At 34.3% G+C, this 26,895-nt stretch overlaps 1 non-coding gene and 1 pseudogene across 1 annotated transcript; both read left to right on the top strand.

The window, feature by feature from the left end:
* The first annotated feature begins 218 nt into the window (after positions 1 to 218).
* LOC126005754 (U6 spliceosomal RNA) lies at positions 219 to 325 on the top strand. Its single transcript, XR_007494790.1, has one exon. It is a non-coding gene; the product is annotated as a U6 spliceosomal RNA (small nuclear RNA).
* A 3,285-nt stretch (positions 326 to 3,610) lies between these two features.
* Positions 3,611 to 11,619, top strand: LOC126004428 (repressor of RNA polymerase III transcription MAF1 homolog; annotated as a pseudogene).
* Positions 11,620 to 26,895: the final 15,276 nt, after the last annotated feature.

Here is a 26,895-nt window from a genome sequence, read left to right on the forward strand (position 1 = left end):
CCCCCGGCGTCCCAGATTGTCCCCCCAAGCCAGGGGCAATTTCTGAGTGCTTATCCAGGAGTAACCCCTGAGCATCAAATGGGTGTGCCCCCCAACAAATATAGATGCATAGAATATATATTAATGAAAATCAAAATATCAATAAAAATGATAAAATTTTATCACAAAGGAAAGCTATAAGAACAGAACAATAACATATAGTTTAAAAATAAAGGAGAGTGCTCGCTTCAGCAGCACATATACTAAAATTGGAACGATACAGAGAACATTAACATGGCCCCTGTGCAAGGATGACACGCAAATTCGTGAAGCGTTCTATATTTTTAAAATAAATAAATAAATAAAATAAAGGAGAAAAGTAAATTGGAACATAACAATATTACTTTATATTCATTTTATAATATGTACAACATCCACTTTATTTAATAAACATTGCAATCAAAAGACAGAAATTATCAAGCCAAACAAGCAACCAAAACCTAATCTATACTTTCAAAATGAGAGATATTTTATAAAATGGACTGAAATAACACTAAGTACATTTTCCAGCCACAACAAAATTAAGTAGGAAATAACAGAAAGAGATCAGCAGTTAGAGGAAAATTTATAGCACTACAATCTTAGAATAGAAAGGAAAAAAAAACCCAAGATAAATAACTTTAGCTCTTCTTAAGCTAGAAAAACAAGATTACCAAAATCAATGACAAATAATAGAAAGATGAATATAACAAAATCAGGTAAAAATAAATCAATGAGAAAATAGAAAAATGTTGAAAAAGCAATGAAATTGAAAGTAAGTTTTCCGTAAATATATACATAGTATATATGTGTATGTATATGTATGTATACATGTATACATATATATATATATTGATATATATATATATATGGTTTGGGAAAACTAAATGATAGAGAAGCAGGAAGAGGAAAAAGATTCAAATAGGAATCTTGATTTTTTTTCATCTCTGTCAGAGATAGACACAGATAAACTTGTAAATCCAAGACGGCAGGTCAGCAGTCTCTCATGCTTTATTTAGAATGTCAGGTAATGTCAAACAGGTATTCATTATGCTATAAAATCATGAAAGCAATAAAATGTAAATTGTTTCTGGATAATCAGTCAAAGTGAGGGGTTACACAATCTCAAGATCCCACTCAATGCTGCAAGTTTCAGAAGAGCATCTTAGCATTCTTTATGCCACTACGAAAGCTTTGGAGTCTAATTAAGAAATGATTAGAAAACAGTTCACTAACACACCTTTCTTTGATTGCAAAGACAAAAATTGTATCTAAATTTACTGATTTCTTTGTTTTTCAAGAAGTAATATCATTTACTTAATGAGATATTTAACATCAGGCAAACACATTTAATCACAAGCTCTTGGGTTCTTGTGAGGGGACTTGGTTGGTAAAGCCATTAAACCTCTAGGAATTTGATCTAAAAAGGACTACTACTCTGTATTTACACCCAGTTCTTCAAAAAACTGAGTTGTTTTGATACTTAAGTGATAAAAAGTTCATGAAAACTATTTGATACATGTTTATAAGTGTTGTGCAATATTGTTCCTTTGATGTCAAATATTGCCCATTTGTAGGTAATAGCTTTTTTATTTTTCTCTTTGAGTTTTGTTTTGTTCTAACTTGTAAAATTTTGAAGGGCTTTTAATGAGTAAACAAATGCATTTTGGGGCCAGAGTTGTAACACAGCAGTAGGGAGTTTGCCTTGCATGTGGCTGACCCAGGATAGACACGGGGCTGGATCTTCCGACATCCCATATGGTCCTCTGAGCCAGGAGCAATTTCTGAGTGCAGAGCCAGGAGTAATCCCTGAGTACCACTGGGTTTGGCTCCCATCCCAAAAAAGAAATGTATCTTTTGTAGTAATTTTTAAAAAAAATATCCTTGGACTATTCACTTTGTTTTATTTTTTGTAAAGTTTTCCTTTGGCATAAATTTCTGTTATATCTAGCACAGAAAATGAAAAATTACACAAATGGGTTCTACTTCACCTGCTCAAAACTGATACCAGACAGTTAATATTCTTAAATCTTTAATATTCTTAAAGGCCTGAGAAATGTGCTTGCAGTGGGGAGCTATATTGATATTTAGCAAGGAATCAAGTATTTTATCCAACAGTATTTTATCCAACCTCCAAATATTTTGATTCAATAATTTTGAATGGGGCAAAAACAAATGTATTTTCAAATAAAATTGCAAAACATGGAGCAATTTCCATAGTATAATATCTGATCTGCAGGAGAAAGTATTCTGGAATGTCAGAAAACACTCAGCTCATGGGCGGGGTACTTAGGGGTGTTGGAAGGTCAGCCTGGCTTGCCTGGCATTCTTGAATCATGCCACTAAAATAATGGCTCACTGTCCTTAGAACCAGTAAGCACATAAAACACTTTGACATCTGATGGACCCCAGAATTGAATGGAGAATCTTTTCATGACCATCTCTTTGTAAAAAAAATAAAAATGCAAGATATCACACATTTTCTTGTATGTTCTGTCCTCTAGCTCTTAGTAATTTATCTTAATAATCAATATTAATATTGTAAATTATTAATATTGTTATTATTGTTATAATACTTAATATTGAAAAGAAGCTCTTTATGAAATAAAATTTAATATAACCAATCATTGAAGGATGCTTTGTTACTTTATCTGCAGGAGTTATATTTCATAGATATGTGACTAAATTACATATATACATGGTCATAATAATTTTGGGTTCTTACATGTTCTTTGTATAAACTTTTATTCCTAAATTAGTGAATATATAATTTTCAATAGCAGGTTCTCCTAGATGTGCCAGCCAGAAGAAAGTTAACTCTGAAGATGACTGCAGAGGTGATTTACTTCAGCAAAGCATAATGCTGATTGTCAAGTATAAAAATGATTTTGATCTACACCCAGATTTGGGAAGTACAACAAATTAATTTGTATAAAATATATTAAATAAAAAATTGGTTATGCAAATAAATTTAGTAGCATCTGTTTATTCTTTATAAAATGCACATGAATCAACTAACTTCTAATAGCCAAGCAAAAATAGATGTCTTTATATCTATTATTATTATTATTATTATTATTATATTATTATTATTATTATTTGGTCTTGGGCCCACAAAAAATGGTGTTCAAGGTTTATTTTGGCTCTGCAATCAGGGAGAAGGCTCAGGGGATGCTGGAAATGCAAGCCAAGCATCTTACCTGCTATACTATATCACTTTGGTCTATTAAATTAATAGACATTATTTAACTAACTTCTTTTGAGAGCTAAAACTGAGTAGTTAAAACATTGCATATAGAGCAATATATTGACGTAACAAAAAACCAGGGTACTTATGTCACAGGAACAAAATGAAAAAGGTCTTGTCACATTCCTTCTCTGAAATATAATCATAATTGCTTTGCTGTTGATTTGGGAAGAAGCAAAAAAAGGAAGTTGAAAGAGGACAAAATTATTCTATCTTCCTATTATGGACCTTCTATTCTGCACTTTAGGTTTCCAACAGAAATTATTGAAAATACCCTAAGTTCCAGAGAAAGCTTAGTGGCATTGAAAATTTGCTTTATAATATTCAGAAGACTTGGGGCCTTACATGCCTGGAAGCAAAGTGTTGGATGACCTTAAATTCTCCCCTCCTACTGCTTTTCAAAGGCAGGTATGTTCAGATGAGAAATTCAGCAGTGGCATTGAACTGGAATATTTCTTCAAAGTGCTTTGTAAGGTCTCTTTGCTACCTTTACTGCCAGAGTTTGAAAGCAATTTTTCTTCTAAATAGTTTTCTTTGAACTTATGGTAGAACAGGAACAAAATGATACCAAATATTTCAAAACTCTTAACATTTTCCAGTTACTTTCTCACTCCACTGTCAGCATGTCATTGCCCAACTTCCACTAGAAACCTGAGGTCCTTGTCTAAGTTGATTCACTGAGTCTCACAAAGAAGGAATCCTTTTCCCAACAGAGGCTGCAGTAATCAGGCTGGAACACCAAAACTCAGAAATATCTCTCTTTACTCAGGTAAGTAAGATCAAAGATAGCACTTTATTGTCTTTATTGGTAATTAGCCAGAAGGTTGGGAGATGACAAACACACTTCTTCAAAATAACAGTATATGGCCTGCATTATCATAAAGCATTTTTTTAAATTTTTATTAAGGCAACATAATTTACAAAATGATTCATAGTTGAGGCATACAATATTCCAGTATCAATCCAACCACCAGTAGATTATACAGTAAGAAAACTGGGAAATTTTTAGAAATGATGAGTTGCAGACCAAAGGGCACTTGAAAGAACAATGAAATTCTTTCATAGGCTGATCTCCTGAGACACACACTATCTTATCTACATACCTAAACAAAACAATGGCTAAATTTTTGGAGAAGGATAAACTAAGGTCTTATCTTTAAGCTTTGAGGGACAAAGAGGCACACAGCCTCCTCTGGATACAGTTTTGTTTTTATCCATGTACTAGGCCTCCTTTTGGATCTGTGTTAAGGGATCACTCTGGCAAGGTTCTGAAGATATTTGGTACTGGGGATCAACCTAGTTCAGTGTGCAAAGCATACACTTTACCTACTATTCTCTTGTTCCCACAGAAGAGAAATACTTATTTAAAAAATATCTTTTTTTAAGCACCATGTTTATAAACATGTTTGTAGTTGGGTTTTAGTCATAAACTGTACACTGCATTTCCTGTGCAACTTTCCCTTCACCAATGTCCCCCATTTCTCTCCTTCCCCACCTTCTACCTGTCTTTGAGACAGGCATTCTATACCAAGAAAAATATTTTTGAACTTTGTAATGCATTGATAGAGTTAAAATTTTAAATTATATATACAAATATAATTTTTTTTTACATAATAATGTGCCAACCTCAGTGAGTCTAAACAGCAACACAGAAGGCTCTGCTAATACTAACACAGCCCAGTAAAAATCCTTAGGCATTGATTTTACTAATACCATAAAAGATAAAATAATCATTTTCAACTGATCCACATTGATCTAAGTTTTTTTTGGCCATATCTGCTGGGGGTTACTCCTGGCTCTGTGCTATCACTCCTTGCACGCTCAAGGGACCATATGGGATGATGTGGTTTGAACCCTGGTTGGTCCTGGGTTGACTACGTGCAAGGCAAACACCCTACCCATTGTGCTATCACTCTGGCCCCTGATCTGTTCATTTATTTTAAATAATATCTTTATATAAGAATATAATATATGACCAAAAAAAACAAAAACAAGCAAACAAAAAGAATATAATATATTCTTATATTATTTAGATATAAGTCCCTGGTAAGATTGACTTCTCTTATAAAATCATTCATGGTTTTCATTAAGTACATGCTTAAGTGAAATTTTTTTTAGTGCTTTTCTATATAAATACTGGCAAATGTACATAATTAAAAAACAATTATTAACTAGCTCAGAAAATATTAGTCTACTATATACAATGAATGATCATTTTATATTTTATTGTTTTGCATTTAACCATATGTAAGTTGACATCCAGCTGTTAACCCAAAACAAAGGTGTTCCCCATCTTCCTCTTTCCCATAAAATCTCTTCCTTTGATATGTAAAAGCCCACCTAGATAGGTACCTATGTTTCTCTCGATCTTCTTGCTTCTAGTAAATTAAACTGGTTTAATAAAGAAAGAGCAGTTTTGCTTTTGGCTCAGGCAGAGGGACCACACTAAAAGCAGACTGGCTTCATGCCTCTTCTCTGACTGGCTTGGTTTATTATTAGTCTTTCACTACTACCCACCTTCCTTTTTCAGATCCCTCTGCCTGGGATTTAGAAACAGGGTGATCTCACAACTCATAGGTTTTTTTTGTTTGTTTGTTTGTTTGTTTGTTTTTTACAATCATATATTGTATGGAGCACATGGTTTCCATGAGGGAGGTGTGGATTTGGTCCCTGAAATTGTGCAGAGCACAAGATGTGGCCCCTCAGACAAACAATAAAACAAATAAACAAAAGGAAACATTCCTACATATCCTAAATAATTTTCTATAAAAATTTACAGAAAACTTATTTGGGTTTTGCAATTTCTTTATCTTCACACATGCCCCTGTTGTTAGGGGGAGAAGTAACTTCATAAAAGAAATGCCTATATTGGGTGTCTTGTAAATTATATCATAGTTCTTCTTTTGGGTTGTTTTGTCAGTTGTTTGTAGGTCAACTGAGTGCTGAATATCCAATCAAGAGAAGCAGGACCTGAGTTAATTGGGAATGATGGCCTCAAGAGAAGAGTTTTACTGCCTTCCTCCTCAGCTTACCCAAATGCCTGGACAGGTGTCTGAGGTCTGATAAATTTTTTCACAAGTATATATGCAGGATGGATACTAGTGTTGCAGCAACCCCCCTGGGTAGTTTTCTAAATGTGCCTAAGACGACAGCGCGCGCGCGCGTGTGTGTGTATGTGTGTGTGTGTGTGTGTGTGTGTGTGTGTGTGTGTGTGTGTGTGTGTGTGTGTGTGTGTGTGTGTGTGTGTGTGTGAAAGGAACTAGTTCCACTTCTGGCATTCACAGAGAGCTATGGATTTAGGCTGGAGCAAGGAATGTTGTTTTTAGAATTATAAAATAAATCCTTAACCTTTGCCCAAGACTTTCTTTTCTGAAAGGAACTTCTATAGGAAATGAAAAATGTAATAAAATAGTTTTATTTAGAGAAATATGAGAAGAGAGGTAGAAAGTAAGAATGGAGAGAGAGAGAGAGAGAGAGAGAGAGAGAGAGATGTTCAGAAGGGAAAAATATTGAGATTACACATTGTTGGAGATGTGAGTGAATCTTCAAGAAAATGCATGCCACTGACATTCACAAAGTGAGTTTTATAGTTTGGTTTTCCCCAAACTTCTCTCCCCTGTGGTTTTCTGGGTATCTGGGGCTTTATTCATGAGAAATATTTTGCAAGGACTGCTAGTCTTTTCCATATTTTAAGCATAGTGTTATTTTTCTTAAAACTTCTTTGCTAAGGGGATCCACCCTTCTCTGGAAGGAACCTTCATCTGGGAAGTGTCTTTGAGCCTTTGACTACTTCAGAAATGGTGACTTCAAAGCTTCTTTAAATAACATTGAGAATTACTACTAAGAAAAAAATAATCTCACTATTAGGGTCCTTCCCTGTCTACTTGTATAGAACAGAATGAAAGAAAACAATATGATAGGAATCATCATGCCATTTAAAAATATGTGATTTTGAGCAAGTGATTTTAATATTTTTCCCATTATTGACATAGATATCATACAGCTATTACTAGAAGAATTTTTAATGATCTAACTTAGCCATAATTTGTTTACAATCACTGGTAAAAAAAAAAAACCACAATTATTCTATTCTAAAGAAGGCAACTTCTAGATATGGATTTTAACACACAATGCTATATTTATAATTTCAATCCCAATTTTTGCTTGACAAGTATTCTCCCTTTTCTATTGAATGCTATAAAAATGTAGCAGTCCTTTTGTTTTTCATTTAAAATGAGTATAATAGTTCAAACTCATAAAAGTTACTATCATTCAGCAGTATTTATATAGCTATAACTCCTACATAAGGTCAAATTCCTTACATTCCAAAGTCATGCGTAATACCCTTTCTTCACAAAAGAATGATTTTCCTCAGTTCATCAAATTTTATCCTACTTGTATAAGGGGGAACTTCTATTATGTGCAATGAAGTCTTAAAAACATGAAGGGGTTGTCTGAGAAAAATAATTAACTCCCAATTTTATACAAGATTTTTATACTTTAAGAGCAAAATATTTTAAAAAGCCTGGAAGAAATATTCTTTATATTTTTTGGTAGATATCATACCAGATATTGTTCAGGACTTACTCCTAGCTTTGTGCTCAGGGACCACTTTTAGTGGGCTTAAGAGCCCATATATGGTGTCAGGGATCGAACTTGTGTTTACTGGATCAAAGGCAAGTGCTCTACCCACTGTACTTTGCCTCTTCAAGGATCAATGCTGGAGGTGATCAGGAGACTACATATGTGGTATAAAGGATCAAACCCAGGATGATGACATGGAAGTCAAGCTTTTTACTATATCATCTCTATAGCTCTTTACTTTTTCTTTCTTTCTTTCTTTCTTTCTTTTTCTTTCTTTCTTTCTTTCTTTCTTTCTTTCTTTCTTTCTTTCTTTCTTTCTTTCTTTCTTTCTTTCTTTCTTTCTTTCTTTCTTTCTTTCTTTCTTTCTTTCTTTCTTTCTTTCTTTCTTTCTTTCTTTCTTTCTTTCTTTCTTTCTTTCTTTCTTTCTTTCTTTCTTTCTTTCTTTCTTTCTTTCTTCCTTTCTTCCTTCCTTCCTTCCTTCCTTCCTTCCTTCCTTCCTTCCTTCCTTCCTTCCTTCCTTCCTTCCTTCCTTTCTTTCTTTCTTTCTTTCTTTCTTTCTTTCTTTCTTTCTTTCTTTCTTTCTTTCTTTCTTTCTTTCTTTCTTTCTTTCTTTCTTTCTTTCTTTCTTTCTTTCTTCCTTCCTTCCTTCCTTCCTTCCTTCCTTCCTTCCTTCCTTCCTTCCTTCCTTTCTTTCTTTCTTTCTTTCTTTCTTTCTTTCTTTCTTTCTTTCTTTCTTTCTTTCTTTCTTTCTTTCTTTCTTTCTTTCTTTCTTTCTTTCTTTTTCTTTCTTTCTCTTTCTTTCTTTCTTTTTATTTTTTTGGCCACACCCAGTGATGCTCAGGGGTTACTTCTGGCTATGCACTCAGAAATTGCTCCTGGCTTGGGGGACCATATGGGGATCAAATCATGTTCTGTCCTGGGTCACCTGCTTGCAAGGCAAACTCCGTACCTCTCCACCACTGCTCCTTACTCCCATAATGTTTAAGTTTAAAAAGTGGGGAAAAGGTTCAAAATATTTAGCTGAAGTAATAAGTCAGTTATGGATTCATTTTTGAGAAATAAAATATGCTAAATAATAATTAATATTCAAATGTACTATTTACTGAGATTAAAATTAAGCAGATCTGTATATTATTATGAAATTAATTAACCATAACATGTGTTGAAATTATCTTCAGACTTTAAAATCATACTTTATTGGTTTAAAAAGAGAAGTACCGGGCTGGAGAGATAGCAATGAGGTGGGACGTTTGCCTTGCATACTGAAGGACGATGGTTTGAATCCCAGCATCCCATGTGGTCCCTGGAGCCTGCCAGGAGCAATTTCTGAGCATAGAGCCAGGAGTAATCTCTGAGCGCTGCTGGGTGTGACTCAAAAACAAAAAAAAAACACGAAAACAACAACAAAAAAAGAGAAGTACCTAAGAATGGGCATGGTTATTAGATCTTGAAATATACAGGCCCAAACACTTTTAGGGTGGAGAGAGGAACTCAAATTAATAATCCAGTGTTAATGGTCAATGAGTTAATAATTCATACCTGAGTGATTAAAACCCAAATAAAATATTGAAGATGAGTTTTAAAAAGCTTCTAGGTGCATGCAGAGTGCCTTCAAACACACATACATATGCATACACACAATTATTTATAGACAGAGGGCAAGTAGCCAGAAAGACAATTAAGAAAAATGGCCATTAGGAGAAACAGTTATAGGAGCTGCCATCCTGGTTATGGAATTATGTGTTTCTGTATGAAAAAAATGCCATTTTTACATAAACAGGATAGTATGAAACACTGAGCATAATTTGAAACATTAAATTTATATAGAAAAAATAGTCCTTAAAACTAACAGATGCAAACTTAGATATCCTGTAATATCCTGAATGTAAGGTGCAATCTTGGGTTTTTTTTGTTTTTAGGGTTTTGTTTGTTTTGATTTTAGGTCAGCCCCTGTGATATTCAGGTATAGTTCCTAGCTCTGTGCTCAGAGATTAGTCGTGGTAGTGCTCAGGGGATCATATACAGTGACTAGGTCAGTCATGTGTAAAGAAAGCACTTTCCTGGGTATATTATTTGTCTGGTCTCCTGAGCTATGCCAGCGTGAGCCCTGACCAAACTACAGGTTTATCAGGAGTAGCCACTGAGCACATCTGGTTGTATCCCAACCTCATCCCTAACTCCAAGAAAATCTACTATCTCTTCAGCAGCATAATTTGCTGACTATAGGTATCAAACATTCTGTGTGGGTTACTTCTTTAATATTCTCCTTTTTAATGTCCCACAAAAACTGAGGGTTTAATTTCTTGAGTTTATTTTTGGGGCTATATCCAAGTTACCTTGATGAATTTAAGGATTTAGATTAATTATGATTAGAATACTTATTTTCTTTCAAGTGTCATTGTTAGGTTATTTCACAATACTTTTGTTGAAAAATGTTCAAACCTTTGTGGAAATTTTTCAGTCTATTTCTTTTTTTTTTTTTTTTTTTTTTGAGTTTTGGGCCGCACCCGGCGGTGCTCAGGGGTTACTCCTGGCACCATGCTCAGAAATCACTCCTGGCAGGCACGGGGGACCATATGGGACACCGGGATTTGAACCAACCACCTTTGGTCCTGGATCGGCTGCTTGCAAGGCAAACGCCGCTGTGCTATCTCTCCGGGCCCGATTTTCAGTCTATTTCTAAATAATTTTTTGACTTCTCCCGGTGCCTGCCCACGACCCCCAGGCCTAGACCAATCAAGCCTAGACTGGCAGGCAGCAATAGCTCTTGAGTGTGCCTGACCCTCTGCAAGGACATGAAGTTGCTGGAGAATTCGATCTCCCAAGCCATTAAGAAGCCGCTGAGAATGTATGAGGGAAATGTAGAGCCTGTTTAGGGTACAGGCGGGGGTTGGGGGGGGAGGAGGGAGATTTGGGACTTGGGTGATGGGAATGTTGCACTGGTGATGGGTGGTGTTCCTTTTATGACTGAAACCCAAACACAATCATGTATGTAATCAAGGTGTTTAAATAAAAAAAAAAATTAAAAAAAAAAAAAAAAAGAAGCCGCTGACTGTGGAGATGGGAGATGCCCACATCACTGGCAAGATAGAGAGTACTCATGCAAGATGATCTGCACATGACAAGCATATGTTCAAGCAGTTCTGCCAGGAGGAGCAGCCCTACATACTGGAGGTGCTGTCCCCGCCACAGACATACAGCCTAAGTCCCAGTAGACTGAGTAAGAACCAAGGAGATGAGGACGAGGGCCCACTGAGTGAGAAGAATAGCTGCATGACCCTCTTTTTTCCTGATCACTCTGAATGAGTCCGATTATGATTTCAGCACCCTGTGGAGCCACGAATTCAGCTGGAATCCCAGTCTCAGCTGGGTGGTGAAAGCAGTCAATTGCAGCCTGTTCTTGGAAGGGTAGAAGGACTTCAAGGCTCTGAAGCCACAGTTGTTCAGTGGATAAGGAGATAGGTCTGGCCCAGTGTGACATCTACAGCTACAACCCAGACCTGGACTCAGATCCTTTTGGGAAGGAAGGCAGCCTCTTATCCTTCAACTACTTCTTCTACAATAAGCATCTAAATGAATCGTCTTCTTCAGCTGCAGCTCCATCACTTATATTCCCCTCTGAGGTGGGCAACAAGCTGGACATGGAGCTGAGAGAAGAAGAGGAGGTGGAGGAGAAGAAAGAAAAGGAAGATAGTAGGGGCCGTAGCAGCCAGGGTAGGCCTGAGGAGAGTGGCACTATAGAGAATCGGATCCCAATACTGTGTATGTGACGGGGCAGGAGCAGAGACCTTCAATGCATCTTGCTTCCACCAGTGTCTAGACCTGCCCCTGCAAATTGAGACCACTTGGCCTACTTGGCTCTGGGGCTCTTGCTATGAATGTTACTACTGTTCTTGGAGCTGGCTAGAGAGCACTGTAGTGGGCCTGTTGGAAGAGTCTCTGCCAGCCTCCAAGGAGCTGATGGTGATGGCAGGGCTCTAGGACCAGAGTTTATTTTTGTATTTTGTACTGGGTCAGGCCTGAGTGTGTACGCTGTGTCACTTTGATACAGCTCATTTGTTTTCAATAAAAGTTTGTGTCTTGGCAAATAAAAGGGGGGGGGGATCAGAGAAATTGAGTCCAGATTCTGAGGATTTTAATTTAAGGGAACTACCTAGATGATTTCCTGTACTTTAAAAACTCAGTTGTAAGATGGCACCAGCTATCAAGCCTTCTATCAAATCAAAGGCCTTACTCTTTCCCTAAACTCTTATTTTATATGTAAAAGTTCACCTGGATTGCTCAGCCTTCCCCCTTCTGGTGAATGGGTATTTGTTTAATAAAGCAAAGTCTGTTCTGGTTGGGGCCCATAGAGAGACCATGAGATGAGAAGCAAACTGACTCCTTGATTCTTTCCTGACTGATTTGGATTATTAATCTTTCACAGCAACCCTACCTACATCAGAACTGCCCACCTGGGTCTAGAGATACAGTGTGTATGGTGATATCATAACTTGTAAATTTTATTTTACACTCAGTTAAAAAACAACAAACTTCTGGAATTTATATTTATATATTTATTACCCAGGTTTTGGTATGTTCTTATTCTTGAAATTTATTTCTCCAAATAAATAATATTTTAAGTCTATTAAACACCTAGTCTTTTTCAATTTTATGATAATTGTCTTCTGGTGGGGCAGAAAGAGAATCTCGGTAGTTACTTACTACATAGATTTTAATGCATTCTCTTTAGTTCTCTCTTAACCTAAAACTATATAATGTTCTATCAATCTGTAGTCAAATGAATATTTTCTAATCTTCATTTAACAAGTAGGTCTTAATTTAACAAGAATTCAATAATGGAATTTTTTTAAAGAGGGTTATTTGATATGCTAGTACTCAAATAACGAGCAACAATATAGTCTATCTGAAAGCAATAGTAAGAATTCAGTAATTCCAAAGAGTTTAGTGATTAGGAATCTATAGCAGACATCTTCAACTTCAAAAAGTATTGTGATTTTCTTGTCTTGTTCACATAGTTTTGTATGTCAGTTTAAAAAAATGTTAAGTACATTTTGAGTAGAATCTTAGGATCGGTCACTATTGGAAACATATGTTAAATTCACTATTGTTACTGGGCCATCTATCTCTTCAATTACTTTTCTTGAATCATTTTTAATTTGAAGGTCACAAAGTTACTAAGATTCATTACATCCAGGTTTGTAATCAACTCAGTTCAACTGTGACGGAGAAATGGTGCAGGCTTCTACTACAAACTTACCATTAATCTTGCAAACAAGAAAATATTATGATTTATTATTTTATGATTTACAAATCATAAATATTTATGATTTGTTAGATTCAGAACTCTTGAAGATGCTCATGATTCTGACTTAGAAGATAGTCTCAAAATCGCTAGTCTAGGCTCAGAAGTATATATTGAAGCCTAACTTCCCATGGTGGTGTATGGGAATGAGCCCGTGGTGAGATAGTATTAGATTATGTCACAGGGGCAGTATCATGTCAATGGAATTAGTACCATACAAGGAGAAGAAAGGGAATATATGTTTTTCTCTCTCTCTCTGTATATTTATATATGTAATTTTCTCTGTCTCTCTTTACACACTGAGAAAAAGTCTTGGGACTACACAGTGAAAAGGTAACCTGCAAGGAGTAAAAAATAAAGTCTTCACCAGAAACTAAAGTTGTCAACATTTTTATTTTGAACTCTCAGTTTTCAGAACTGTGAAAATAAAATTGTTCTTTAAATCACTCATTGGTGATTAATTAGAAGTTGGATGAGTGCTCTGAAATCTAACTAGGCTAAAGAAAGAATTAAAGAAAAAAAATTTTTTTGACATCAAAATTTACTGGATTCAAGAAATTGAATATAAATAGTGGGATAAATTTTAAATAAAAGATACTTAAAATGTACAACACAATGATTTGATTTATGTGCACATTGTGTAAAGATAAATTCATTACAAAATTAATTAAAACATTTCTTATCTCACTTATCTAAATTTTTATTTTTTGCAAGCACCCTTAAATTATACTCTTATCAACCTTTAATTTTTTAATATAGTTTTACCATTTATAGCCACATGTTATGCATTAGATACATAAGATTATCTTATACTTTTGTTGATATAACATGTAAAATGTGTGTTTCTTTTTATCCACACATATGCACTTTTTTTTCTGTATTCATTTAAGAAAATCATCCTCCCCCCAAAACTCAAAGTCCTCTAGATAAAATAGTTTAGGTCATTTAGATAATAGAGTGCAAAACACGTGTTTAGGAAAAAAATAGAATAGACCAGAATAGAATAGAAAAACAAACAGAATAGGAATAGAATAGGAAGTTGCCACAACTACTCTGTAAACATGCTTGCAGATTGTGTGAACTAGCTCTTAGTGCACTCTTAGTGCACATGTCAAATTTTGATATATGATATATGTACAACTGTCCTTTTTTTTTTGGTTTTTGGGCCACACCCGGCGTTGCTCAGGGGTTACTCCTGGCTGTCTGCTCAGAAATAGCTCCTGGCAGGCACGGGGGACCATATGGGACACCGGGATTCGAACCAACCACCTTTGGTCCTGGATTGGCTGCTTGCAAGGCAAACACCGCTGTGCTATCTCTCCGGGCCCACAACTGTCCTTAATGTTTGTCAACTTTAACAATAACTCACATGTTGGGAGCCATCGTGGGGAGCCATATTATATTGACTAAATAGGCATCTTGACAGCTCATGGCTTCTCTTTCAACCCTAAAGCTTGAACAGTCCTTGAAAATTTGTCTCATTTTCAGCAACTATTCCCTTGGACTGAAATTAAAAATGTGAATCCAGTTGGTTTTATTGTAGTAAATCTCCACATTCATTAGAGCTTGATGGATATTTATTGTTTTTCATTTTAACTATTGTTGATGATACACCGTAAACATGAGAACAAAAACTCTTGGAAAAAAATTTTGTTTTCTTTGGTTATATGACCATAAAGGGGAAAATAAAATCTAAAAGTTCTCTAAAATATAAAATAACCAATTTTTTTTTTTTTTTTGGTTTTTGGGTCACATGTGGCAGCACTCAGGGGTTACTTCTGACTCTGTGCTCAGAAATTGCTCCTGGAAGGCTCAGGGGACCATATGGGATGCTGGGATTTGAACCGATGACCTTCTGCATAAAGGCAAATGCCTTACCTCCATGCTATCTCTCTGGCCCCAAATAACCAAATAATTTTTAAAAAGCTGAGAATATAAAAAACAAATTAAAAAATTTAAATAAATTGCAAGTGCCATACTTTTTAATTTCAAACTATATTATAAAACTATAGTAAAAAGACCATGTGATATGGTAATGAAAACAAATAGAGCAATGGATCATATATAGAATCCATACATATGTGATTGATTTTTACTTAAGAAGTCTGTAATGTACAATGATAAAAGCAAAATATTAAACAGAAACTTTACTTCATAATATAAAAATCAACTCCAGTGGCTTAAAAAGTTAAATGTAGATCTTAAAACAAAAAATATTGAGGGAAACAAAAATTGTGCGATTCCTTGACATAGATCTTGGCATTGGATTTTTTCCAATTTATCAATAGAGGAAAAGGGAGTTATGTATCATAATATTAAAACACAGAATTCTGTTCATTTTTGATTAATAAAGCAGGCTGAATATATAAAATGACTTAAGGAAACATTATAAAAGTAGATGTAATTTTTTTTGATCACTGGAGTCCTCAATTACAAAGATAGTAATATTTCTACTTTCAGCCCATTATTGTGAAAAGAAGCCATACTAACCCCTATGAATAGGTTATGTGGAAAATCTGTGACTATCTTTAGTAAAGATGTTCAGCCAGATCTCAGAAACTACATTTTCTTTTTTTTTTAAATAATAATCTTTTTATTTCAGCACCAAGGTTAGAAAGGTGTTCATAATTGAGTTTCAATCACCAAATGAACACCACTCTTTATCAGTGTAACTTTTTCCCACCATCAATGTTTCCCATTTTTCTCCTACACTACCCCTTGCTTGTCTTTGGGACAGGCATTCTATTTCTCTCACTATCATTGTCTTGGTAGTTGTTGGTGCAGTTATTTTTCTAACTTTGTTAACCACTCTTTGTGATAAGTTTCATATCGTGGGCTGGTACTTCCAACCCTCACCTTTGTTGTCTCTGTGTATTATTGCCATACTGTAGTTTATTTTTCTTAAATCCTACAGATGAGTGAGACTATTCTATGTCTATCTCTCTCTCACTCATTTCACTCAGCTTGTTACTCTCCATGCCCATCCATATATAGGCAAATTTTATGGCTTCATTTTTTTTCTAACAGCTGCACAGTTTTCCATTGTGATTATGTACCACAGTTTCTTTAACCACTCTTCTTTTATTGGGCATCAGGATTGCTTCCAGATTTTGGCTATTGTAAATAGTGCTGCAATGAACACAGAAGAACAGAGGGAAGTTTTATATTGTGTTTCTTTGTTTGTAGGGATTATCTCTAGGAATAGTATTACAGGATTATATGGGAGCTTAATTTTCAGTATTTTTGAGGAATATCCATACTGTTTTCCAGAAAGGTTTGACTAGATGACATTCCCATCAGCAGTGAATGAGAGTTTCTTTTTCCTTGCATCCAAGCCAGAACCAGTTGTTCTTGTTCTTTGTCATGTGTGCCAGTCTCTATGGCATGAAATCATATCTCATTATTGTTTTGATTTTCATCTCCATGATGATTAGTGATGCAGTGCATTTTCTCATGTGCCTCTTGGCAATCTGTATTTTTCTTTGAGGAAATTATTCATTTCCTCTATCAATTTTTTTGATGGGAGTAGATATTTTTCTTATTAAGTTCTGTCAGTGTCTTTTATATCTTAGATATTAGTCCCTTATCTGATGGGTATTGGGTGAATAGTTTCTTCCATTCTGTGGGTGGCCTTTGTGTCCTAGTCACTTTCCTTTGAGGTACAGAAGCTTCACAGCTTAATATAGTCCCATTGTGTATCTCTGTTTCCTCTTGTTTGGATAGTGGTGTTTCATCCTTGAGGGTGTGATATGCATATGACACGATACTATATTTTGAAAATCATACTCTATATAGATTTATATAGCAAAATGACAGGCTACAAAATTAACATGCAAAAATCAGTGGCCCTTTTGCAGACAAATAATGATAGAGAAAAAATAGATATTTAAAAACTATCCCATTCACACTAGCACCACAGAAACTAAAATATGTTGGAGTAAACCTAACTAAAGTTGTGAAGACCCTATACAAAGAAAACTACAACACATGCTTCAAGAAATTAAAAAGGACACAAGGAAATGGAGACATATACCCTGTTCATGGATGGGGAGGATTAACGTAATTAAAAATGGAATTATTCCCCAAAGCACTATACAGATTTATTGCAATTCCTCTAAGAGTACCCATGATATTCTACAAAGAAGTAGATCGAATATTCCTGAAATTTATTTGGAACAATAAATGCCCACGAATAGCCAAAGCAACCCTTAGGGTAAAAACGATGGGAGGCATCACTTTATCCAAATTAAATTAAATTATTTAAAATTATTAATTATTTAAATTATGTAAATTAAATTGTACTAAAAAGCAATAGCAATTAAAACAGCATGCTATTGAAATATAGACTCACAGATCAAAGGAATAGATTTAAGTATTCAGAAAATGATCCCCAGACATACAATCAATTAATCTTTAATAAAGGGGCAAGAAACACTAAATGGAGCAAGAAAAGCCTTCTTCAATAAGTAGTGTTGGGATAACAGGTCAGCCACTGTAATTCCACCCTGGATTTAGGTGTACCTACCTGAGACCTGCCCTTTTCTGGGCGGGGTCTTGGGAATCGGATATTAGGTGTAACCTTACCTGCAAGACCCCTCCCATTCCGGGGAGTGGTCTTGGAAGGGTATATAAAGCCTTTGACCCAGGGAATTAGGGTCTTTGCCCTTTTGGTCTTTGGCCAGTATAGAGGCCAAAGGGAAGATGGCTGAAAGGAGTTAAGATGCAGGGCTAGCGAAGAATGGCTGTGCTTGAAAGGTTATGAGATAGGCCACACACATGTGGTGGATAGGGCATGAATAAAGTTGATGCTTCCTGATGCCTGCCTGTGAGTGAGTTCAATACCCGTTGCTTTCCTGGACCCCAGACCCGCCGGTGGATGGGGGATGAAGCCACATGGCCGGGGCCTAAGGACAAAGGCCTCCATCCACCTCCATCCTTCTCCATTGTTAATTATTTAATGCAACAAGCCACATGCAAAAAGTGAACTCTGATCTCTTTATAACAACTTGTGCAATGATCAAATCAAAGTGGATTAAAGACCTTGATATCACAATGTTGTATTTTCATCTCAATGGATTAACTGCATGAGAAACACAATACACATCTGCCCAGTCAAGCTATGTATATATTTCTAACATTTAAGCTCTCCATTTATGCCCTCATGATACTTTCTGTCCACCTCATTTTATTCCCTACCCCCAATCTCTCATTCTGTCTATAATTCAGTGCCAGGATCAATTATCAATTGATATTGTCCATATTATTAATTATTGTCTCTGTGTAACATGCATTAGTAAGATCTTCCAATATTTTTCTTCTGCCTTGACTTAGATCAAACAACCTGATGCCCAGAAATTCTATCCAAGTTTCTATTAACTACATTTTATTTTTTCTTATGACTGTGTAGTACACATTGTGTGTATATCACAAGTTACCACTTTATCCATTTTTAAACATTTCAAGTTTTTGATCCTTACAAATGTACTATATAATGCAGTGAACATAAGTGTGAGTGTGCATTTTTAACTAATAATTTTGTGTATGCCTAGAAGTGAAACAGCTGGCCCATATGGGAACTTCATAAATTACTTTTGGAGAAATCTCCATATTGTTTTCCACAGAAACTAGACCAAATGACATACTTAGAAATAGTGACTGAAAGTTTCACTTTTTTGTTTTTTTTTGTTTTTTTGTTTTTGTTTTTGGTTTTGGTTTTTGGGCCACACCCATTTGACGCTCAGGGGTTACTCCTGGCTATGCACTCAGAAATCGCCCCTGGCTTGGGGGGACCATATGGGACGCCGGGGGATCGAACCGCGGTCCGTCCTACGCTAGCGCTTGCAAGGCAGACACCTTACCTCTAGCGCCACCTTCCTGGCCCCGAAAGTTTCACTTTTTTAAACCACATCCCTACAAACATTGATTGTTTATTTTTGTTTTGTCTTTAATATATGCATTTCTTTTTAATCATGTGGTTACAAAATAAGTAGCTTCTTTCCCCACCATAAAGCTATTAGAAATTTTCTTTATATTATGCACACTGTATCCTTCAAGCATTTCAATATTTGGTTTATAGATAATAGAAATTGTTTTTTACAGAAATACTTGCTATTTCTATAACCACATTGTTATGATATAATTTGCATAAGAGTTTGAGCCTTCATATATTCTACGTTGTAGTTTCTCTGCACTGTAGTGAGAACAATGGCTCTTTATTAAGCCAGTATAGTTATTAAGACTTTTATTTACTTCATGTGTCCAAACTACTTGAAACACCTAATTTCTGCTTATATATTGAGCCAAATTGACAAGAAAAATATTGGGAATGGTGATAATAATATGATTACTCTTTTCTCTTTTTCTTTGTTTTAAAAGATTTCCATATACGACTTTCAAATTTTGTTTAGTGCTCAGTGAGTAGACTGTACTATCCTAATTCACTTTATAGTTGTAACATTCATAGCATATTGTAGAAAACATCTATCATGTCATTAAGAAACTAAAGCAGGTAAGGGTGGGTGTCAAAAATAAAAGAAACAAAAGCAGTTGATTTTTTGCTAAATTTTTTTACTAATTAATTTTCTTTTTACTAATTTTATTTCTCAAATGTGATCTATTTCCTTGGTAAAATTAATTCCAAGAAAAAACTGTAGAATGGTGGGAGTTTGCCTTTGGTGTTCCTAGAGGCTATATAATTTCCCTTTCTATTTTGTTTATCATTCTTTTCAAGATCCAGGATCAACATAATCTTTTTCCTGAAACTATAAAATAATATTGCAAAATATTAATTCACAGCGAAATATAAATAACTTGAAATATCATACATTTAACCACCACTTAGGCTTATTTTCAGTGATGAAACATTAAGAAAATAAAGACTTCATTGTACATTTATCATTAAATAGTGAAAAAACTTTGAAAAAGTCACTAACTCTTTATAAATACCCCCGAATAATTTGTAGGTGGTTATTGAATCAGAGAGTTATTTTGTTTCAGATATAAAGGTGATTAATTTTCTGACACTTAAGTCTCTTATATGTTTACTTTTAAAATCATATTTAGATCCTTATTGATTTGTTCAGCCCTGAATAAGATAGACTGTGAATACTTTTTATATTATAGTTTTCTCTAAAGAAAAAGAAAATACTCTATGTAAGAAATAGGATTAAACATAGTTTAACTTTTTAATGGTCTTATGACTTCAGTTTATGAATGTGGATAAAGTATCACATGGAGATGGGGATAAATGTGCTTCTTCCACTGCATGTAAGTGAGATCATTTTATCAGTAACCCTATTGTTCCTTGAAACACCAGGCAGAAAACAGGTCTTAAATAAGATTCTATTTTTAGAGTTGTAGAGAGAATGTGAACTATACCATGGAATCTATTCCTTGTTTCTGCGAATTATTTTTTCTCAGCATTGTTTCATCTGACTGTAAACAGTATCATTGTGATCTGGTTCATGTTGCTAGAATCATAGTGGCTATGTTTTACTTGAATGACCTTTTTTATTAGTTAGAAATAAGACAAGGAAAATAAAAATTGGGTCATTTTTAGTTAGCTATTAATTTAGCTAGCATTAGCAATTCTTACAGAACACAACTGGTGTCAACATGATCATTTTATTTTATATCATTTTATTTTTCACATTCTGGTCTAGCTCCTGTGTCAGGACACAGGCAGTTGACTTCATTATTGCCTTGAGCATTGTTTAAGATTCAAATAAGTATTTTGATAATGTAACTACTACAATATATAATTTTCAAAATTGTTGTGAAATATCATATCTAGCAAAATTCTGGACATTAATGTATCCTATACCATTCCCAGATATATGACCACTATTTTAATGTTCCCATCTGTAAAACATGGTAATAATAATTACTGTCAGCAGAGTGGATAGTTGTTGCTCTAGGCAGCACACTTAAGAAAATGCTTTATGTATTTATAGTTAACACTGATTCTAGCCAATCCCCTTTACTAACATGCTCAGAGCTATCTTACACACTCCATCGTAATAGCAAAATATCAATAATGTAATTTTCTTAAGCTTAGAAAACTCTGAAATTTCTAAAATGTACTGATGCCTAATTCTTCACTCTATCATGCTTGTTTAATGTGGAGGTTTGACCTGGATAGAGGGTTTTATAAAATTTTCCCAAGTTAATCCTAAAGGGTGGTCAAAACTGACCAAAAAACAATGGCCTAAATAAAGACTTTCTTATCATTATAGTTCATTTTTTTGAATTTAGGTATAAAATACATAAAAAGCTTTTATTAGTTTGACATAATGATTAACATTAAATATTGCAATCTATTGTGAAATAGTTAACACAATAATTCTAACTTTGATTATGAGACAGTTTCTTGGATTATTCAAGACCTTGTTGCATAGCAATTTCCAGATATGCAATATCATATGATTAAGTATCATTGCCATGTTGAATTTTATACACTATATCCCCTTACAGATGATACTTTGTAATGAAAAATTTGCACCTCTTACAACTATATTACATGATTTTTATCAGAATATCTTGCATATCAATAATATGTCCAAATTACTTTGCTGTGATCTACAGATGTTTTGTAATATATTATATATCTATATATCCAAATAGGTAATCTTTTTAAAGGACCTGAAGATTGTTAAGGCCATTAACTTATTTCTCTTTGATATTAGGTGTGTGAGATCTTATTAAATGTTATACTGTTATTTTAATACTATCTTTTTGAGCTAACAATCCTGATTACTATTATATGTGCATATTTTATAGAAATGATGACTGTATATTTTTGAAATTCTTTTGTAAGGAAAACTGCTTTGACTTGATATTAAGGAACAAAAAGACTCTGAATAGACATTAATTTTGCTATAAGAATTCCTTAAGCATGATATAAGCTACTGACAAGATGAAAAATGGTCTGTGATTTATTTTCAGTCTCAGGCTTATAGACCACTTAAATATTTTGAAATGCCTTCCTACATCCTGTAATTGTACTAAATCAGAACTGAAAAGAGCTCAACAATCAGCATGACCTAAGGGTTAAACTATCACGCTTTTTATTTTCATTTTTCATGGTACATTTAGTACTTTGAAAATAAAATTTTCTAAGGAATAACACATATGCTTAGCAAATTTGACTTCAAACCTTTCTATTGTATTCAATTATAAATTATCTTAAAAGATATGTTCCCTCATTTGCCCTAAGCAGCAAGTACTCTAAATAAAACAACATAATCATGTATTCTTAGAAACATTTCTAATTCCAGACCATTTAGGACCAGTCATTAAATCACTTGTGCCTTTAATGCCTTGTAAAGTTATTCTCAAGGAGGGTTCTGACCATGACTCATAGTCAGGGGACATAGTCACTGGAACTTCTCAGTGTGAAATGCTTTCCATGGCACAGATTTCTTCTGTCCTTCAATATGTACACTTTAAAAATAATGCAGAGAAAATCAGATGGTAAGCACATGTTGATCCCATTACAGCTCCTTCCTTCCATTCAACAGAAGTTTTGTATCAAGAAAGGATATAGGGTTATTATGGAACAACAGAATCTCACTTGAAATACATTAACAATGCAACAAGAAAAACAAATCACTAAGACACTTTTAATTGGTTTTAGCAAAAAGGAGCCATATCTTTGAATTTTCAACCAAATCTAGAGAATCTGGAGATTCTCAGATTTCAGATTTAGACATAACCTGTGGGCTATTATATTCAGTGTAATTTCTTTGGGAGGAGGTATTTGGGACCACACCTACAAGTGCCTTGGGGCTACTCCTGGCACAGTACTTAAAGTTCATTCTCTGTGGTATTCAGGAGACAAGACATTTGCCAGGGAACCTAACTTGGATTGGCTATAAGAATGCAAATACCTTAAAAACTATACTATCTCTGTAGCCCTTGTATTTATTTAAAAATATTTCAAACTACCCATAGTAAGCATTGTGATAGGATATGAAACTTAATGAATGATATCAGAAAGACTGTAAGAGCAAATGTTGATAATTTTTAGTACAAAGTGAATATGAATTGGTATACCAAATTCTGTAAGAATGGAAATATTTCCATAGAACTTAAGAAGTGTGAAGGATTTTTTGCATAATGATTTGTTCAATCTTATATTGGTGTGAGGTGGACTTAGTAATATTTCTCCTTAGCACTTGAAAAAAACAGAACACAAAAGGTTAAGTAATTTACCTAAAGTCACCCAATTAACAAGATTCAGAACTAAGTATCTTCCTAAAATACTCTGGTTCTTGTGTCATATAATGAACTAAGTGATATAGATTATGTTGTGATTATTAAAATTATTAAGAGAATCTTTTTGATTCAAGTAATATTAATATGTTAAATTTTGTTATCTGAAGCAAGAAGAAAAGTTAAGAAGAAAAAACAAAATGGGATAATAAAAAAGGAATGTGTTCCTTTGCATGCCTTGATATTTAAAATACTTTTAGTTTCATTTTTCAGCTAGAAATGTAATAATTTAGATTATTCTAGATAATTTTGAGAAAAAAAGAAGAGGAAAAAGAGTCATCTATAAAAAGCCTCATTAGTCAAAGAAAACATTTTATTTTTTACTATTTAATATGTTCTTCTTGAGGTAAAGCATGTGTTATAAATTGTCACCATACCACACCCACAAATAAAGTGCCAATAATCCACCCCAAAATTTATAAACCTGTTGTAGTCTCTCTCTCAGTATTCATTTCTGTGATGAGGTTCTTAGTTTGTTTTCTATGGAAAACTTCTCTTCCCTTGTTTTGTTTCTTTATGTACCACATATGGGTGAGACTATCTAGTATTTGTCTTTCCTATAAAATGTTTCTTAGCAATGGGCATCCTTTATTCACCCCTGAACCAGGGAAGCTATCTACAATACATGCAACGTTTTTTATAACAACACCTGGAAGCAATCCTCTACCAGGGAAGACCCTACCACGGCTCTGACATCGACCTGCTCAAAAGAGACTTCCCTTAACATTAAGAAGACTTGACAACAACAACAACAACAACAACCTGCTTACAGGACAGGGTTCTCTGCATTGCCCTTTAATTGTGAGGTGAAACGAGAGGACGCTCTGCACCATCCTGACTGCAATACAGGATATGCAGATTCCAGGATCTTTAATACAGAAACATGATATCAACAACAGAGACTATGTGAAAAATAAAACTGTATTGGAACTACAGACAATGACCTGGATTGGACAAACTAGTTTGCCTGGAGCCTAGAGTTGATCTCATGCCAGGAAACTTCAGGGGTAGGGTCTCCTTGTATTTAGGCCAAGGCTTTTTCTTTCCATGTCCCTCATATTTGGGTGGGCCTATGCAAACAATAATTGCCACTCTAACACCATTTTTACTGTGCTCCTTTGACTCTAATCCTTAAGAAAAACAACCCACTTAAACTTTTGAGGTTAACTTAAACTAATATGCATGTACATGGGAATGTAAAAAAGTACTTTAAACTAATATGCATGTACATGGGAATGTAAAAAAGTACTTTGCCTTCAATATTTAAGGAGTTACATAAGTTTTATGTCTTCAGATTGCTTTGTGTGCTGCTAAGGAATATTATGTACTACAATCTGGGGACTTGAGGGACAAAGTAATTGTACATGGGTTCTGTTTTATTTTTCTTAATGTTCTTTGGCTGAAAGTTCAAAGTTAAGATATCAGCAATGGGACTACTGAGAATTCTGTATATGTGTGATTGTCCTTCCACTGTAACTTTACCTTGTCCTCTTTCTTTGCATCTTTGTTCTCATAATTAAAAATAAAAAATTAGGGCCCGGAGAGATAGCACAGTGGTGTTTGCCTTGCAAGCAGCCGATCCAGGACCAAAGGTGGTTGGTTCTTTCTTTCTATTTCTTTCTTTCTTTCTTTCTTCAGTTCTTTCTCATTTTTTTTCTTTCTTTCTTTATTTACTTTCTTTCTTTCTTCCTTCCTTCCTTCCTTTGCTTCTTTCCTTCCTTCCTTCCTTCCTTCTTACCTTCTTTCTTTCTGTTCTTTCTTTCTTTCTTTCTTTCTGTATCTCCTTACTTTCTTTCTTTCTTTCTTATTTTCTTTTTTTTTCTTTCTTTCTATCTTTCTTTCTTTCTTTCTTTCTTTCTCTCTCTCTCTCTCTCTTTCTTTCTTTCTTTCTTTCTTTCTTTCTTTCTTCTTTCTTTCTTTTCTTTCTTTCTTTCTTTCTCTTTCTTTCTTTCTTTCTTTCTTTCCTTCTTCCATTCTTCCTACCTTCCTTCCGTCCCTTCTTTCTTTCTTTCTTTCTTTCTTTCTTTCTTTCTTTCTTTCTTTTCTTTCTTTCTTCTTTCTTTCTTTCTTTCTTTCTTTCTTTCTTTCTTTCTTTCTTTCTTTCTTTCTTCTTTCTTTCTCTCTCTCTCTTTCGTTCTTTCTTTCCTTCCTTCCTCCTTCCTTCTTTCTGTTTCTTTCTTTCTTTCTAGCTTTCTTTCTTGCTTTCTTGCTTTCTTTCTTTCTTTCTTCTTTCTTTCTTTCTCTCTCTTTCTCTTTCTTTCTTTCTCTCTCTCTCTTTTCTTTCTTTTTCTTTCTTTCTTTCTTTTTCTTTCTTTCTTTTTTCTTTCTTTCTTTCTTTCTTTCTTTCTTTCTTTCTTTCTTCTTTCTTTCTTTCTCTCTCTTTCTTCTTTCTTTCTTTCTTTCTTTCTTTCCTTTTCCTTCCTTCCTTCCTTCCTTCCTTCCTTCCTTCCTTCCTTCCTTCCTTCCTTCCTTCCTTCCTTCCTTCCTTCCTTCCTTCCTTCCTTCCTTCCTTCCTTCCTTCCTTCCTTCCTTCCTTCCTTCCTTCCTTCCTTCCTTTCTTTCTTTCTTTCTTTCTTTCTTGAACCATTTTTTGAACCAGTTTTTTGAACCATTCCCCTAGCCCACTGAATTTCAGTCTTTTCATTAGAATTTATGGAAATTTGAAATATGACATATCTTTATTTTCCAATTTTGGAACATAACAAATCATTAAAATACATGAAAAAGTTCTCCTTAATATGAAATGTGCATTAAAATGCTTTAAAATTTAAGTAATAATAAAACACTGTTTTATATGTATATATATTTCTGTGATATTCTCCAATAATCTATAATCTATAGGATTGGTGCATTTTTTGATATTATAAAAACATTTGCTGTTTATCAGTTTCAAATGAAAAATTTCAAAATGGAGAAGAGTAATTAAGTGATAATGATGTGTAGAACACCAACAGAATGCCAAAGTTAATTTCTCATTTATTTTCACAAATATTTAATTGGTATATGTTAAAGTTCATAAACATTATCTAGTTAGAAAAACAGTAACAGTGTAGCAAGTTATCAGCAGACTTTTCCAGAAGCTATTCTTTTAAGCATATTAACTAAAAGAAAACAAATCAGGGATATCATGAATCATATTCAGCATCCTTTGTTTTAAAATATTTCCAACATTGATTCAATTTACATACAACTAATATTATCAAATGCTTTTTCAGTTAAAAATACCTTGTCCATTGTTTAATGGTGAGATGAAATCAGAAGACACTCTGTCCTTTGATCTGTGCAAAAACCAAAACCAAGATCACTAAATACAGAGGACTGACTACATTAACCGTGACTGAGCAGAATATCTAGAACCAGAAAGATTCTGTCCTACACTTCATACTAGTATCTGTGCAAATACCAAGATCTCTAACTACAGAGAACTAATTTTTGACTACACAACTGAGCAGAACATTTCCTGGCACCA

The sequence above is a fragment of the Suncus etruscus genome, chromosome 3 (genome assembly GCF_024139225.1).
Source record: "Suncus etruscus isolate mSunEtr1 chromosome 3, mSunEtr1.pri.cur, whole genome shotgun sequence".
In the NCBI taxonomy this organism is placed as follows: Eukaryota; Metazoa; Chordata; class Mammalia; order Eulipotyphla; family Soricidae; genus Suncus; species Suncus etruscus.